Source organism: Elephas maximus, chromosome X, assembly GCF_024166365.1.
Source record: "Elephas maximus indicus isolate mEleMax1 chromosome X, mEleMax1 primary haplotype, whole genome shotgun sequence".
Classification (NCBI taxonomy): domain Eukaryota; kingdom Metazoa; phylum Chordata; class Mammalia; order Proboscidea; family Elephantidae; genus Elephas; species Elephas maximus.
Window position 1 is genome coordinate 172,766,270 of NC_064846.1, and position 13,011 is coordinate 172,779,280.

At 42.3% G+C, this 13,011-nt stretch overlaps 1 long non-coding RNA gene across 2 annotated transcripts in view; it reads right to left on the minus strand.

The window, feature by feature from the left end:
* LOC126069201 (uncharacterized) overlaps nucleotides 1–13,011 on the minus strand; it is a 469,916-nt gene that overhangs the window by 75,479 nt on the left and 381,426 nt on the right. Inside the window, exon 5 of one of the 2 annotated variants that reach the window (XR_007515879.1) lies at nucleotides 11,008–11,717. The exons of the other annotated variant lie outside the window; for it this stretch is intronic. This is a non-coding gene — a long non-coding RNA (uncharacterized LOC126069201). Of the gene's footprint in view, nucleotides 1–11,007; nucleotides 11,718–13,011 lie in introns of those variants that run through there. 2 annotated transcript variants of the gene reach the window in all.

Here is a 13,011-nt window from a genome sequence, read left to right on the forward strand (position 1 = left end):
AGGTGGCTTTGATAACCACTGCTCTTCTCTTTTGTCTATTTTGATGAAATATATATATGTTGCTATATATTTTATATTTATATACATACATACATATATATATATATATAATATGTTGTTGCTCTTAGGTGCCTTAGAGTCAGTTCCGACTCGTATCAACCCTACCCATTACCATTGCCATCGAGTCGATTCCAACTCATAGTGACCCTATAGGACAGAGTAGAACTGCCCCATACAGTTTCCAAGGAGCACCAGGTGGATTCGAACTGCCGACCTCTTGGTTAGCAGCCGTACATAGCAACCCTATGTACAATAACATGAAACACTGCTCGCTCCTGCCCCATCCTCCCAATCATTGTAACGTTTAAGCCCATTGTGGCAGCCCCTGTGTCAATCCATCTCATTGAGGGTCTGTATTGCAGTGGTTAAGAGCTCTGCTGCTAACCAAAAGGTCAGCAGTCCAGATCCACCAGCCGCTCCTTGGAAACCCTATGGGGCAGTTCCACTCTGTCCTAAAGGGTCGCTATGAGTCAGAATCGACTCAGTGGCAATGGGTTTGGTTTTTTGGTTTTAATATATATATTTGATATATAATAATAAATTATATATTTTATATATAAATACAAATTTATATATAATAATAAATTACATATATGTATAATTTTTTTTGCCAGTATTATAGTAAATGCAGTTTTACAAGTGTAATTTGGTGTCCAACATTATTCATCAAATAGATACAAACACTGTCCAAACCTTGTCTCTGGTATACTTGGGTCTTGCTTGTAATATTTTAGAGAAACAAACAAAGCCACAGTGGCATGACATCATGGTGTGTGTGGCCCCCTGGAATGCTCTGAGCCTTGCAGAGTCTAACAGAGAAAACGTCTCCAGTGGCTAAGTACATAAGCATCTAGTGTTTGCTTTATTCATAACTAAACTGCTTCTGTGTGCTCAAGACAAACCTAAAAAATAACATATTCTCTTTAATATGAATGCATGCTTAAGCCCGTAGTTAACCTTACATGAGTCGTCCAGTGCAGGTGTCGAAATCTCCAAGATAAGCTATTGTTGGTGAACACGTATTGACTGATATAATAGTGCACCTGGGGAGATGATATTTTTAAGTGGAGTAATTCGCAAAAGTATATTGTAGGCTTTAGTATTCTAGCAGAGGCAAGTGTTAGCCATTTTGATTTTCCTAAGGTTATATGAAGGAGCCCTGGTGACGCAATGGCTAAGCACTCGGCTCCTGACTGAAAGGTTGGCTGTTTGAATCCCTCAGCCGCTTTGTGGGAGAAAGGACCCGGCAATCTGCTTCTGTAAAGATTACCTGTTGCGGTTGAGTCGATTTCGACTCATAGTGACCCTGTAGGATTCCGACTCATAGTGACCCTGTAGGACAGAGCAGAACTGCCCCATTGGGTTTCCAAGGCTGTCATCTTTACGGAAGCACCCGGCCACATCTTTCTCTCGTGGAACTGCTGGTGGGTTCCAACCGCCGACCTTTCGGCTAGCAGCCGAGTGCTTAACCACTGTGCCACCGGGACTCCTTTCTATAACGGTTACAGCCTAGGAAACTCATGGGAGCGGTTCTACTCTGTCCTATGGGGTGGCTATGAGTCGGAACTGACTTGACAGCACACAGCAACAACAACAAGGTTACATGTAGTTTCCAAGTATTCCGAAAAAAGGAGGCAAATTCAGCAATTTCCTGAAACCACAGTGTTTACAAGGAGAGTTGCAGGGTCTGATAAGGATGAATGTTTTATATTTCAAAGCACTTAAGGGGAGAATTTTTTCACCGTTCACAAATAAATCAAGAATCTATAAACTGGGAGTAATTTACACACAATCTCCTGCAAGCCCTCTCATTTAGGAATCCGAGACTCATCATATTTGATTGAGTCACAAACCGAATATCCTGCTTCTGAAGGATGGAACCGGCAAACCCAGAAGCTTTCAAATCACCTACTCAAAAAACCCAGTGCCGTCGAGTGGACTCCAACTCGGAGCAATCACCGAGCAGGCGCGACTCTTAGGGTCCCCTTTGAAGTGCTCCTTGACCGTGAATTTGTTGAGTCCTTCAAAATCACTGTATTCAAACTATGCCTTGCCACACTTCTGATTTCCTCGGGAATCTCAGGAACTTAAAGCACGTTGCAAACACTAATTAAAAGTGAGTATGTGAAGCATGTACGCATAACGTGAGGAAGACAAATATTAGCCCCACTTGACTGGGGTGTCAAATAAGAGATGGGGGCTGCTCGAGCTCCCAGCAGCCTGTAGAGCTGGGAGATGGTTCACTCACTGCTTCATCAATGAGTGCCAGCCCTGCCCTGGTTTTCCTCCCAGTCCTCCTGAAGGCGTTACAACAAAGTTCTATTTGAGTAGTGTTCACAGGCCTACTGTAACCACAAACGTTGTCAAACGTTATTGAGATGCCAATTAACTATTATAGATCAAGTATTTAAAAAAAAAAAAAAAACACTGCCCAAGAGGCACATGCATTTCTTCAGAAATTAATAACAATGACGCAGGCCTCCATGTGCTGAGATGCTGGTCGAGGAATAAATACAGACACAAAGAACTGTGTTTTGTTACTGTCCTTGAGAATGGGGTCTGTTGCAAACAACTAAACCTGAAGAAACACAGTGAAACCTGTGAGAGCCAGAACTCGACGGGATTGCCTTGTTTTTTTGGGTCTTGCAAGCTTTCTGCCTTTGATGGGGTGTAGTCTTACCACTTTTCTATCAGTGGTTTTAGTGGTAAATATTTGAGTTTATCTCTTCTCGTAGGTTTCCGCCTTACACAGGATCTGGCTTCCACAGCTTTTACTGTATATACATATATGCTTGGAATAAAACCAAAAAATCCTGTTGCCGTCGAGTTGATTTCGATTCATAACAACCCCAGAGGACAGAGCAGAACTGCCCCATAGGGTTTCCAAGGAGCAGCTGGTGGATTCGAACAGCCAACATTTTGGTTAGCAGCCTAACTCTTAACCAGTGCATCACCAGGGTTCCATGCTTACAATAGATGCCTTGTTATGTCAAGACACAGATACAGATAGATAGATGGATAGATATATAGATACCATTGTTGTTGTGTGCCGTCCAGTCAATTCCAATTCGTAACTCCCATGTGACAGAGTAGAACTGCCTCATAGGGTTTAATAGGCTGTAATCTTTACGGAAGAAGATCACCAGGTCTTTTCTCCATAAGAGCAGCTGTTGGGTTCAAACCATCGACCTTTCAGTTAGCAGTCGAGTGATTAACTACTGTACCACCAGGGCTCCTTTACACACACACACACACACACACACAGGACCAGTACCAGTTGCCACTGACAGTGACATTGACTACAAGTGGTGATCAAGGCAATGGCATAGGAGGATGGCACTTGTACGGTCTCTCATCTGTGGGATTTCCAAAAGGCATCTTTCTTGGCCGTAACCTGCTATGCCCTCCACCAGCCTGTGTCTCACTAGTTCTCCTTCCCTGACGCATTTCTCATTGACTTGTGGCAAATTAGCAACTTCCATCTGCTGCCATTTCCTCAGCTTTTGAGAGGAATCCTGAGCAATGCCTTTCAGACCCAAAGCAAGGGCATTTTGACAGCTGATTTACTGGAAGGACATGTTTTATCCTTGTGACACCTGGGAAAAAAAGTCTGGTTGACATTGCTATTCCAATTGTGTACCGTTAAAACCTGTTACCTTCAAGTTCATTCTTACTCTTAACGACCCCATGTGACAGAGTAGAACTGCCCCACAGGGTTTCCTAGTCTATAATCTTCATGGGAGAAGATTGCCTGGTCTTCCTCCTGAAGAGCTGCTGCCACCAGGGCTCCTTCCAATTGTATACACATGTTTACAAATAAAATACTCACTAATGGTCTTTCTTTACTATTTACATATGAAATTGTGTCATATAAGAATAGCATCTCTCTGTAATAAACTTTATTTTCGTCTATTTGCCCAAGGAAACACCAGTTATGGCTCAACAGAACTGCGGAGAATTCCAAGAAGGAGAATCTCCCTTTGCGCTGGACCGGATTTTGTGGAGTGATTGAATGTAATTGAACAAAACTTCCTGTAGTTATCTAGTGCCAAAGTGACGGCCAAGTCATTTCTCTAAGTGTGTGTGTGTGTGCGCGTGCGCATGCACGCATGTAACAGTGACTGTTTGCATACATGTGAACACACATATACTTATAGTTATACATAATGAGGAAATCTGGCTATTTTTTGTTTGAATCATTCATTATGCAAAATCTCCCCTTAAGACAGAGAAAACAATTGCTATAGATTTTTCTACTTTATTTTCCATCTTTTTACAGAAAAAAACCACTCTCCTACAAAAGAATCCAGAAATTTGTTTTAATTATCATAGGAAATTATAGCAAATGATTTTACTAAGTTCTGTTTGGAGCACTGGTGGCACAGTGGTTAAGAGTTCGGCTGCTAACCAAAAGGTTGGCAGGTGGAATCGACCAGGCGCTCCTTGGAAACCCTAAGAGGCAGTTCTACTCTGTCCTATAGGGTCATTATCAGTTGGAATTGACTTGATGGCAATGAGTTTGTTTTGTTTTGTTTTGGTTTGGTTTTAATGGGAAATGATACGTAGGCCTCTTCTCAATGGTTAAGCACTCGGCTGCTAACAGAAAGGTCAGCGGTTCAAACCAACCAGCTGCGCTACTGGAGAAAGACTTGGCAGTCTGCTTCTATAAAGACTACAGCCTTGGAAAACCCTACAGGGCAGTTCTACTCTGTCCTATAGGGTCACTCTGAGTCAGAATCCACTCCATGGCAACAGGTTTGGTATTAGCGATAGTGGAGTCCCAGGGCTGTGCACATGTATAATACGCTTGGCTGGTAACTGAAAGGTTGGCTATTCAAGCCCACTCAAAGGCACCGTGGAAGGTAGTTGGCCTGGTGATCTACTTCTGAAAAATCAGCCACAGAAAACCCTATGGAGCACAGTTCTACTCTGACACACATGTGGTCTCCACGAAGTAGAGTCAATTCAATGGCAACTGGTTTTCGGCAACTGGTTTTTGGTTGGCTATAGGGAAACCCTGGTGACATAGTGATTAAGAACTCAGCTGCTAACCAAAAGGTTGACAGTTTGAATGCACCAGTCACTCCTTGGAAACCCTATGGGGGTGATTCTACTCTGTCCTGTAGGGTCGTTATGAGTCAGAATTGAGTCAATGACAACGGTTTTGGGTTTGGTTTATGGTAACTCTGCATACAGAAAAGTTATTTTAAAACTAACCAAGACCCAGTCCTTCAGGTCTTATGTGTGAGATCTTGTTGTGGGGTCTCTAGACAAGAGAGATTTCCTTTGTACCGTGAAGTATGGTAACTTGTCTCTCAAGATGAGGGCCCCTCTCTCCCAGCTGTACAATGAAAATTCTATCATGTTTCTGGGCACGCCCAGGACCTGCGAATGGTGAGTGTGTGTCAGAAGCCGAAACCACGCAATGTATGTGGTACGAAACAAAATCGGGCTTTTGAATTGCAAATCTGAGGCAGAATTCTGGCTCATGAGAGTGTTAAGCCAAATTATTTGCAACTGTGGATGTAAAAATATGCGGTCGGTCTAGACCTGTTCCATTCATTCTTTTTTCTGCTGCTGCAAAAGTTTCTGGGTTTTTTTTTTCTTTCTTTCTTTCTCTCTTCCCCTTTCTTTTCTTCACCTTAAAAGAATTTGAGCTGGCATGTTCATCAAAGCAATTTCCTGAAAATGCACTTTGACAGACTGCATTAAGAATGTTGACTTGTGAAGACAAAAGGTTGTTTAATAATGCACATAAATTATATGCGTTAAAAAACTGAAGGTTTAGAATTCTTTAATGAGACTCTAGCCAGAGTAGAGTGGGGTCTTGCCTGTCCTTCATTTTAGCACTTCAAAAGGTTTCCTCAGGAGTCCATGGCTGACAAGATTCAAAGGGAAAAGACAGCACAGTATGTTATGGTTTCCTATTTGCATTTATTTTGTTTCTAACTTTCACATTCCAATCACCAGTAATTATGCATACATCTCGATTGTATGTTTGATCAACTTCAGACTGCAGAAGTTTGTAAAAACCGTCAATTTCTTCATCTTTGGCATTTCTGGTTGGTGCATGAATTTGGATAAAAATCGTATTAACTTCTTTGTAGGTGTATGGATATTATCCTATCACTGACAGGGTTGTACTTCAGAATAGGTCTTGAAATGTCCTTTTTGATGGTGAATGCCACACTGTTCCTCTTCATTTTGTCATTCCTGGCATTGTAGGGCATATGATTATGGCAAAAGGACTAGTATTCAGAATATATAAAGAACTCCTACAAATCATTACCAAAAAAGGACAACCCAAACATTTCCAAAAGTTTTGAATAGACACCTCTCAGATAAGGATTTCCAAATGGCCAATACAGATATGAAAAGCTTCTCGGCATCATAACTCCCCATGAAATTGTAAACTAGATCCAGAGTGAATAAATAAAATCATATAAGACTGACAATCCCAAGTATTTGCAAGGCTGTGGAGTGACTGAAACTCTAATATATGACTAGCGAGAGTGGGAATTTCACAAACACTTTGGAAAACTGTTATTATCAACTAAAGCCAAGTATATGCATATCTGTTGAACAGAAATTTCATTCCTAGGCATATATCCAAGAGAAAACAATACATACGTTCAACAGAGAATGGGTACAAAAACATTCATATCCATAATAGCAAAAAATTGGAACCACCTCAATATCCATCAATAATAGAATGGATAAAAAACTGTAGTATATTTGTTCAGGGAAATACTAACCAAAAGAAACCAGCTGCAGTGGACTGGAACCTGATGCATGGTGACCCCACAGGTGTCAGAGTAGCACTGCTCCATAGCCTTTTCAATGGCTAATTTTTGGGAAGTAGAGATGACTAGGCTTTGCTTCCAAGGAACCTCTGGCTGGACTCAAACTGCCAACGTTTTGGTTAGCAGCCTAGCTTCCACCCAGGGACTCCAATTAACAGTCAGAATAATGGCTACTTCTGGGTAGGAGTATGATATTGTTAGGAGGATAAGGGATTTTTCAGGGATGCTGAAAATATTTTATATTTTGACCTGAGTGGTGGTAACATAGATATATCCTTATGTAAAATTTCATCGAGCTTCACACTTAATGATTTGTACAGTTTATATATGCAAGACCTAAAAAAATAATGCTAATAAACAAAAAACCTGAGGTTTTTTCCTTACCTAGAATGTTGTAAAGTGTCCATTGTAATAAATATGAATTGTATGGGCATTTTTAAGAAAAGAGGCAAATATCTGTATCTGGCTCATTTTTTTCCCCAGAATCCCATTCGTATATACATTTCACATCTGCATTTTGCATTTCAGCAAAACAATGGCAAAGAAATAAACTTTCTTCTGTTAATGAGAAAAAAAGAATGAAAAGAAAGGAAACCTTAAGGCTGTTAAGAACCATAGCAATGATTGGAGACATAAAAACAAAACTATTTTCTTTTATAAAGATGATTGCCCTGGCCATACCATATATTGGTATTTCAAAAGAAATGTGACCCAATAGAATTATGTTGTACCTGACTGTTCACAGGTCTCATTTCATTTCTAATATATTTTATCATTATCTCTGGAAGAAAATGGTCCTTTGGTAATACAGGTGAAATCATGTACTTAATTTGCAGAGATGGGTACTTTTGACTGGGAAAAATTCATAATGGCAGTAATAACTTTCAAATAGATAGGGTGATACTGAGTTTAATGTCTCTACCTTTTCTCCACTCTTTGGTGTCTGATGACAATTACACAAAGCATCACTGGCTGATTTAAATGAGCCCTGGTGGTGCGGTGGTTAAGAGCTCGGCTGCTAACCAAAAGGTTGGCAGTTCGAATCCACCAGCTGCTCCTTGGAAACCCTATGTGGCAGTTCTACTCTGTCCTATAGGGTCACTATGAGTTGGAATCGACTCGACAGCAACGGGTTATTCTAAAATGGTTCAAGTTTAAGTAACTTAAATCATGTAAATAATGATGTAAAATGCAGTTGCATCATTGGAAAATTCCCATCACTCAGTAGGTTTTATTCAAAATAATTCTGAGTAAGCATATTCTGCAAAAATTTTACAGTATATACATATATATATACATAAAGCATTATCTCATAGTCTCTAAAAATATATAAAAACCAGTTGCTGTTGGGTCAATTCTGATTCAGGGCGGCCCCACGTGTGTGGGAGGAGAACTGTGCTCCATAGGGTTTTAAATAGCTTGTTTTTTTGGAGCTTCCCAGGCCTTTCTTCTGAGGTGCCTCTGGGTGGATTCACACCTCCAAGCTTTCAGTTAGCCGTAAAACTTGTTAACCGTTTTCACCACCCAGATACGCCCGTCATATCTACACATACATAATTTGATGTTAAAATAAACAAATGGAAATGGAATACTTCCCATATCCAGGCACTTCAGATGAGGTGGCTGGGGGTCAAAAAGTTGCTTTGGAATTAGAGCTGGGATTCAGACCCATGCCTCTGTGGCCCCCAAATCTGTGGCTTCTGCTTCAAACACTATCCGGAGGCAGCAAGGAATGACCATCAAGAGCACGGGGCGAGAAATTAAAGTAAACTGCGATTACTTCCCAGCTCTGCCAATCTGTGAGGCCAGGGGCAGGACCTGAACCTGGGTTCCTCATAGAAAACGGGCCAGCTGTAGTGCTGATCTCACTGGGTTTTTATGAGATCCCATGGTGTAATCATGACCAGTACATGGCCCGTTGCCCTGTGTAGAGTGAGCATTCCATAAACGCAAGCCGTATTTATTGCTCCACCACATTGGGGTTGGGGGGAGTTGTTACTGTCATAGCAACTCCATTTCACTCTCAATTTGGTCACATCATTTGATCTGGATGTTCCAACTTAATACATCCAGGTTGGGTGGTCTCTTGAACCATGGAAACTCAGGCCACCCCTCTATACACTTGTAGTTCGTCCTAATTATTTATTGTTAGCTGCTGTTGAGTGTTGCCTACAACTTATGGCCACCCCACGCACAACAAAATGAAATGCTGCCAAGCCGTGCGCCATCTTCCCAATCATCGGTCCGGTCAAGTCCGTCGTTGTGGTCACTGTGTATTCTGAGTGCCTTCCAACCGGGGGGCTCAGCTTCCAGCACTGTATTGGACAGTGTTCTCTTGGGCTCCATATACTTTTCATTGGCTGACTTTTGGAAGTAGATTGCCAGGCCTTTCTTCCTAGTCTTTGTTGGAAGTTGTGCTGAAACCTGTCTACCATAGGCGACCCTGCTGGTATTTGAAATACCGGTGGCAGAGCTTCCAGCATCACAGCAACACACAAGCTGCCGCAGCACAACAAATGGACAGACAGGTGGTGGGTTACATCTTAACATCACTGGAATTAGTAAGCTTCGCTTTTGCTGTCCTTCTCAAAGTAGGAGAGATTAAGCTATGTTGTTTTAAGCAATGAAAATAAGTGAGATCTTGAAGAGACAATAAATCAAAGTTAAACACAGCCGCCATAAAAAATATGCAGCGTAACCGGATTCTCTTGTAGGTACTCTCCATGGAATTCTTTGGGGTGGGAGTGGGGGGAAAGTCAGCTCCTTCATTACATCTCCAGGATTGCCTCTGCTCTTGCTGACATAGCCTATTAGCAACCCTGATTATGTTTTGGAGACTTACGGACAGTCTGGGTTTTATCGTGTTTGCAAAATATTTCTCATAGTGCGAATTACCTGCTGAGATGGCCGACTGCTGAACTAATGTAACGTTCCTCAGATGAAGCTGATTCAAAGTGGAACGTTTTGACACACATTGGAAAAGGCTCTTGGAATCATACACAATAATGAAACAGTTCAGGATTGTTCTATGAAACACCATGCCGTGATCCCCCTCCCGAGATTGTAAGGAAGTGCCCTTTTTCTTTTAAAGCTGGATTTCGTAAACCAGTGTGCATACACATGTGAAAAAGCATTGCTCATGGTAAAATGTTTGAGATGGTAGTTCACATATTCAAATTCTTTTAAAGAAATATGTGCTACGACTTCACCTCCCACCTCATAAACTTAGGATTCGGAGTATCTCCTTAGAGGAGCTGGAGTCCTGGTGGTGCAGTGGTTAAGAGTTAGGCTGGTAACCAAAAGGTCGGCAGTTTGAATGCACCAGCTGCTCCTTGGAAGCTCTGTGGGGCAGTTCTACCCTGTCCTAAAGGGTTGCTATGAGTTGGAATCTACTCGACAGCAACGGGTTTGCAAGGAACTGGCTATTTCCCCAGGATGTTTTCTGTCACTTCAATAGCTGCCCCTGGGTGAATAGCAGCGCTGGCCGTGGGGTGGTTTATATTCCTAATCTCATCCCTAGACATGTAACGCCTGATTCAGCAAGTCATGGGTTATTTATTTTTTAAAAAAAACAAGAAAACGTTTTTATTAAGATTACTGTTGCTGTCATTAGTTGCAGCCGAGTCTACCCCAAATCGTGGCGCCCCACCTGTGCAGCACTGAATCGCTCCACGGGGTTTTCAAGGTGTGACCTTCCAGGAGCAGGTCAGCCGAGTCTACCCCAAATCGTGGCGCCCCACCTGTGCAGCACTGAATCGCTCCACGGGGTTTTCAAGGTGTGACCTTCCAGGAGCAGGTCAGCCGAGTCTACCCCAAATCGTGGCGCCCCACCTGTGCAGCACTGAATCGCTCCACGGGGCTTTCAAGGTGTGACCTTCCAGGAGCAGGTCAGCCGAGTCTACCCCAAATCGTGGCGCCCCACCTGTGCAGCACTGAATTGCTCCACGGGGCTTTCAAGGTGTGACCTTCCGGGAGCAGGTCAGCAGGTCTTTCTTCTGAGGCTCTCTGGTTGTGTATGAACCAGGAACTGTCAGGGCTTAAGCGGTTTTGTCACCCAGGGACTCGGTCATTAAGGCCGCAGGATAACATGTACCTAAACAGTGTGTCTGCTGGGTGTAAGCAAAGTGAGAAACACAGGCATTTACACGCTCAAGTGAGACGTAAAAGCTATGCCAATAAGCCCGAATTTTTATCCATCATTTCTGACTTCAGTCTGGTCTTCTCCTTCTGGTCATCCATTAGCTCATACCTTAGGTGGGTCCTGCCCATGGTTTTTTAGGGCTGTCTTTTAAGGGGGAGCCATTTCTGTGTGGCAAGTGGCTATTTTTTTTCTCCCTCCATTCGCTTTCATTGATAGAACTGTGGCCTGAGATAACACCAATACCTCTGTGAGCCTGGGAGATGCTGGGCCACGCCCACGGTATTACCTTTGCAAACCTGTAACGCGCTGGCCCAGGCCCAGGACAGACTCTTTCCAAGGGGACGAAAATTTCTCAGCATTGACTCCATCCGTCACTTATCCAAACTATTTGGAAAACAAATAACATTCAAAGGCTGCTTTGGATTTTTTGAGGTGCTCTCACGGTGGCTATCCTACTTTATCCTTGATATAACCCTTTAGGGAAGGGAGAACAAGTCTTTTTATCTTCATATCTGAAATACGTTCAGAGAGGTTACACAGCCATTGTAAACTCATACCGCCAAAGAAGACGGGAGTGTCTGCGATGTTTGGTCTTTGGACTCCTTGTCTGAAGGATTTTCTAATGCCACATGTTCAAATCATAGACTCATTTCTTCACTAAGCTTTGCAGCTTGAAAATCTGTTTCCAAACTTTGGCTCAGTTACTCTGGCACCTAAGCAGATACAAAAACAATTAAAAACAAAAACAAAAACACCAGTTACCACTGAGTTGATTCTGCACATGGCGACCCCATGTGTGTCAGAGTAGAGCTGTGCTCTACACGGTTTTGAATGGCTGTGTGATCTTCTGGAAGGAGATTGACAGGCCTTCCCTCCAAGGAACCTCTGGGTGGAGTCAAACCTCCAACCTTTTGGTTAGCAGCGGAGCAAATTAACTGTTTGCAACATTAAGGGACTCCTATAAACACCATTTTATAAACACCATAGTAGAATTTAAAAAATTGCCTCCCAGTTGTTTTCTCATCTATATAAACCATGTGTTCATATGTACTGTCATCCCTTGGTATCTGAGGAGATTGGTTCCAGGATCCCCCGCCCCCCACAGATATCAAAATCTATGGGTGCTCAAGGCCCTTATATATCAGTGGTAAGACACAAACACATCATCTAAAAGCAAATTTCAGGACTGGAATTATGAAAATAGAATATGAGAAATTAAACTGAGAAATGAAAAAATTTCAACCTAACCCAATAAGTTTGTACCAAGTTTCAGAACCAACTTTTAAGGTTTCTGGAGCAGCTGAGGCAAAGCCTCATGCACCAAGAATCAGCCTCTAAATGTTTTCCATTATAATTTAAAAAATAAATAAGGACTGTAAAACCCTGTTGAATCCATGCTCGTACAACTATTTGGAAAGAAAAAAAATTAAAACCTTTAACGGCCAGTCTGTTATTTTGCTAGCGGCCGAAGAAAATGCTGCAACATGTATGTATGTATTTTTGAAGCAGAAGGCATAGTGGAAGGGAAAAAACGAGAAGGGCAGAAATTACTCATTGGCACGAGCAAAATATCCAATGTTTGCTTCCTCAGTCACAAAGGGAGGCTGCCAGTCCCTGCTGCACACAATTAGAGAAAGTAAGATGTTCCTTCCTGTTTATTTTGCACGTCAGCACACTGGGAGCTCGAAATTAACACTGCCTCTTTTCCTTTGTGCATATTTTGAAGTCATCGGGAAGCTATTGGAAAAGAAATCTTTTCCAACCTTGACATGTTCACACCTTTACATGCCTTTTGAAAGACAACAGAGACCTAATTATGTTATTTGAGGTTAGACTACAGAAAGACGCTCCTGAGGAGATGAAGACCTCGAACCAAGTCTTACCATTTGCTGTGGTTTCGACTCCAACTCATGGTGACCCTGTGTGTGTCAGAGGAGGACTGTGCTCCACAGGGTTTTCAATGGCCGACTTTTCAGAAGCAGATTGCCAGGCCTTTCTTCCCAGCCA